This window comes from Nuphar pumila, chromosome 14 (genome assembly GCF_984573655.1).
Source record: "Nuphar pumila chromosome 14, dmNupPumi1.hap1.1, whole genome shotgun sequence".
Lineage (NCBI taxonomy): Eukaryota > Viridiplantae > Streptophyta > Magnoliopsida > Nymphaeales > Nymphaeaceae > Nuphar > Nuphar pumila.
In genome coordinates this window covers 4,029,719-4,035,036 of record NC_143262.1, presented here as the reverse complement: position 1 = coordinate 4,035,036, position 5,318 = coordinate 4,029,719, and the positions used below count along the sequence as shown (strand labels likewise).

At 39.2% G+C, this 5,318-nt stretch overlaps 1 pseudogene across 1 annotated transcript; it reads right to left on the bottom strand.

The window, feature by feature from the left end:
- Positions 1 to 909: 909 nt before the first annotated feature.
- LOC149816118 (cation/calcium exchanger 4 pseudogene) lies at positions 910 to 3,287 on the bottom strand (annotated as a pseudogene). The gene has a single exon (XR_016427645.1). The product of XR_016427645.1 is annotated as a cation/calcium exchanger 4 pseudogene (transcript).
- Positions 3,288 to 5,318: the final 2,031 nt, after the last annotated feature.

Below are 5,318 nucleotides of genomic sequence, written 5' to 3'. Positions count from 1 at the left end.
AATTTTGTTTTGCACATTTGATAGTCAATGGACCTTGGATCTGAACTTATTGGATTCGCACTCTTGCAATCCAAATGTTCCTCAACAACCTCTCTCAAGGTCAACAGCCTGCTAAGAATGTTGATTTGGTATATTGTAGGCTGTTGATTTTTCAACCCCAAAAAGCCCAGGTGCATGCTGAAGAAACATGATCTAAGGGTCAGTCCCTACAAAACCAAACATGTAAGTTACATCTGGAGGGTCCGATCTTAAAAAAAAAAAAAAGTGCTTTTTCCACGAGTTCTCTCGCATAGACAAATTAATAGGTTTACATAAGCCGATATGTTTCATGCAAGGAAAAATCAAGAAAAAAAAAACGATGCATGGAACAAATAAACAATTACTTCATATTCAGTATGATCCTGAAAAGCTAAAATTGCAAGTGGAAGCCTCCAAATGCCTGAAATGAAAAAAAAAAAGAACAGTTTCATGTCACTCTGAATCTATGTAACAAAAAATTGCAGGTGGTATATGTCATCAAAATCTATTGGATTAGACAATGCGAAATCAATCCTCATCACGTAAATGGGAGAAGCAGTCCATGTAAGATCACCTTTTCTACAAAGAATGAAGACTGTCTTAGACCACCAATATAATGCTTTTTGAGATATATGACTATGAAAAACTAAAGCAAAATAAAAATAAAAGACACAACCTTGTAAAATGCTTTTCCATCTGCTCAAAACTAGACTATATTTAGGAAAAATATCAACATGTGAGTAGTACTTATTGAGGTACAATAGCCTTTAGTAATGCAAGAAGAAAGATGATGACTAGGATACAGTAAACCATGGCAAAACATGAAATCCACAAGAGCACCATGATCCCCCCATAAGCTAGATATCAGTTGGAAAGAGTTGCACACTCTAATATGTCCAAGGATACTTGGTGCAGATCCTTCCATGTAAGTGCAAGTGTGTAATTACAAAGTATAGCAAACTCCCATGTTTCATTACAAGGTCAGTGCAGACCAGCTAGTGATAAAACTCCAACTGCATTGCTGACTCTTATTGAAAGGAAAATCAAATATAGGATAATAAGACCAACTCCTAACACCTTGCTGGGACGCATGTCATTCCTGGGCAGAACAATGAGAGCCCAGATGAGTCCACAAACAAGAAAAGCCATAGTATAAACCAGGCTGCTGTCTCTTGGAACAATAAATGCTGCAGGCCTATTTGACCAGGCTCCAAGCAGCATTGATACCCCTAATCCTACAAGTGTGTTAAACATTGGCCCAGCATAACACCCTGATAAAGCAACCTGCACACCATCTCCCCCGTTCACAGCCAAAGCAACATTTGACATCAAATCCCCCATTGAGTTGCCCCATGCTAATACAGTCAATCCGAGGATCGAAGGGTTGATCCCAAGTATTACACCCAATGCAACTAAGAGAGCCACAAGTTCATTAGCTACAATGTAGAACCAAACGATGCTCATAATAAACCCACCCGAGACCCATGGAAACAAGAATCTCTGGGGTGGATGTTCTGAATCTGTGAAGTAATACGCGAGGGTTCCAAGAGCTGCACCAAGAACGGCGCTTATAACATAGACAACCACACCAACTAATGATGCCTTGCTTTCTTGGGTATTATAGAGAAATGCTAGCAAGACAGGAGCTAAGGTAGCGCTTGCAACAGCATACCCTTTAGACCACCCTTCCTCCTCAACAATGGGTATTGTCAATCGTCTTGGCAGTGTTAAAGGAAGCCCTAAGACCCAGAAGAAGATCTTCGAACAAGAAAACGAAGAACAATTATCCTCCTCATCTTCACTCCAACCCCATAAAGGCCTTGGTATGTCTATCGCCTTCTTCAGTGACTGATTTGAGTACATGGAAACATTTGATGCCCACATCCATTGAGGTAATGTAGCATACAAATGAGCAACATTATCAGGACATTCCCCAGGTATTTCCACAACCAGCAGCGGACTGTAAATTGAGTCCTCTTCTTCCACCTTCTGAGAAAATATACTTCCTCTTACAGGAAGCAATGGCGTCACCACATCGAAATGCAATTTCCTTGCATGCTTTCTCAGCACCTCATTAGCAGCAACCACAAAAGCATACACCAAGTATATCGAAACAAACGCAATTGCTCCCATTACACTGACCTTACCAACAATCAGAATCAGACCAAGTGAAGCAAGGGTCACAAGGAAGAAGCAGACATCCCTAATAAAGCACCTCCGATCGATCTGAGCCCGATATCCAGAAACACACAGGGACACGACGCCAACGACAATGCAAGTGACGAAAACGGCACCGCCCAACACGCTGTTAAGGCCCACCTCGCCGGTGCCCGAACCCACAAACGCGGCTATACTGGCAAAAACGTCCGGTGCGCCATTGCCGAGAGGAAGAAGCGAGACACCAGCAACCGTGGGAGGCAAATTCAAGAGCCTCGAGAGCTTCTCCAGACAATAGCAGAAGTAGTCCGCCGCTGTATTGCCCAGCATATAGAAGAGGGCGACGAGCCAGACGCCCAAAACCACGTAACCAATAAAATGAGCACGCCGACAAGCGCAGTAGAAGAACGTCAGGTAATCGAAGTACCCGCCGGACATACATTGCCGATTCGAGCGCAAGAATTCGCAACGATTAGCGTACTCTCTATGGTCTTTCAATCCCGTGCAGACCGAGGGATTATCGATCGTCACATTGTTCTTCATCTCCAAACCATCAATAGCAACAGGGCTCGAAGAATTGGCGATCGATTCCGCCGGATTCCTCGCAGAGGCTTCCGTAAGACTTCGAGCGATCAACGAATTCCTTTTCGGAAACCTAATTTCCGAGAATCCGCCGTTCTCCGGAGCCCACCGAGGAGAACGAGCGATAGGGTTCTTACGAACGTAATTTTCAGGGCTGTACAACAAGAAGATGAACACCAGGGCACATACCGAATTGAAAACCGATCGGATTGGAATCCGGCGGCTCCAACTGCTGCTTTCTCTCGGTTCCATATCCTAAACGCTAGAACCCAATAAAGGGAAAATCGAACTCGAAATCAGAAACAACGACCCCATTGCATCAAACTACGATCAAATCTTACCGATTTTCCGCCTCCCACGGAATAAGAAATGATGAAGAATTGAATCTCTCCGATCAGAATTCAGGTTTGAGGGTGTGAACAACGAAGAAAAGCCCCCAATTTCGAAGGGAATCCCGAGAAACCCTAGTTTCCCAATTCAAAGGAAGCTAGAGACAGAGATGAAAAGCCGATTTACTCACCAATTTCATCGGCGTGAAACCTCAAGTCATCCTTGCCTACCAAGTATTATACTCACAGCTTCAACCTCATGGCAAGGGACACGCACCCGTGAGTTTTGAACTCGTGACATCCGTTCAACAAGATTTAGAGATGTCAACGGGTTGAATGTAAGCCGACATCCGACCCAAATCCAAATTCCATTAGTCAGATTCGGTAGCCAAATTCGGGTCTGCTTAATAATAGGATTCGAGTTCCGGTTCAGTATTTAGTTTCGTGTTCAAAATCAAAGCTGAACCCGAATAAATCCGATCCAAAGTGTAAGTATCGGGTTTTAAGCTAGTCAGATCCGAATTTAATTTTATCTGATTCCATCCACAGCGACAAAAGTTAAAAACAGCAAAATATTGTTTTTCAAAAACTCGCAAGAATTTGAAAATTTTTTATGAAACTTGCATTTTTTTCAGCAAAATTTTGACAATAAAAAAATTAATTAATTAATTTTTATAAGAAAATATTAATAAAATTTATTTAAAAATTAAAACACACAAATTTTTTTACGATAAATAGCCATTTAAAACGTAAATATTGTGTTTAAATTATGGTATTTATGTTTTTTTATAAATCTTACGATATTTTGAAAATCTCGCGAGAATTGTTGGTTTAAACTTTTAGGCAATTTCTCGAGATATTATCTCAAGATTTTTCATAAATCTCGTGATATGTGTCACTATGATTCCATCCAACTCCAAATCCTATTAGGTCGGACTCGGTAACGCCTAGATCCGGCCAGTTTACATCCTTAATTAAAGGAACCCCTACCAAATAAGTGGAGTGCTTTTTGGGTAATATTTCAACTTGTTTTTCAGTATCATGATTTTATTGCAATATTTTCAGAAAACAATAAATCTGCCATGTGCTATTAATTTTATAAATAAATTTCAATGCAAAACACAAAAAACATCCGTCCAACCCTTGTTTACCAAATCTCATTGAAGAAAACCACAGGACCAGCAGCGGACCGAGTGAGACCAAACGTGGATCTTGACTCCACGGCAGGGCTGATCAGGGGTTCGACCAAAGCTAGAGCAGGCAGAACCCAAATCCAGATATAATAACATAAATCGAATATATGGATACTTTGATTTTTTATATTATTACAATAAATAACATATCTTTCATGGAAGCTCGGGCCAAGCACGGGTTTGGTTTGAAACTTAATAAACCATATCCAAGTTCATATACTACTTGTCCCACTGGATTTGAACTGAATAAATAAGTGATGTTGAAAACATGAGTTGTGATATATGATATGCCTAATCACATTGGCTATGCCTACTGTATTAATGCTTTACAACTTTGAAATATTTTTTATAATGATATATGATACACACTTTGGAGGGTTCAGTACTTTTCAAATGTGAAGTGGAGATTCATACTCTCTTTTTCATGAATCTTAGGTTCATGTGAATCTTCCATGTAGATCTTATAGTCATCCCTCATAGTTTTGTATGTTTTAAATATATTTTTATTATTGTATGAATAGATTGTTGATCCAAAATTCATGTATCACCCCCTCATTTGAATTGATTATAAATATCTCACTTACTACAATTACTAGATTGTTATCGGATTTACTAGCCTTATTGCCTTGAAATTTATTTCTATGTCGATATTTTCTCGCATAGTAACTCAGTTTACCATAAGTGTAGCAAGAAATACACTTTTTTCTTAGCAATAAGCTTAGATTTTTTATTTTTGTTCATAAGTTCAGGTTTGAACCTTGGTTTGCATTCAACCATGTTCATCTTAACACAATTTTTTTTTACTTCATCTTTCTTATATCGAGATCGAGCTTCATCCTCAATTCTAAGATGTTGAAGTTGTTATAAGGTAAATTCTTTATTTTTTATATTTTAATTTATTTCTATAATCTTTTCAGGATGAAGGGAATTTACCTATGATTGCAACTACATGGAATGATTCATCAAGGTGCATACCCTCATACTTAATCTGTGCATCTCATGGACTTGAAGTAGTAGTGACTTATTATTGAAGAATTTG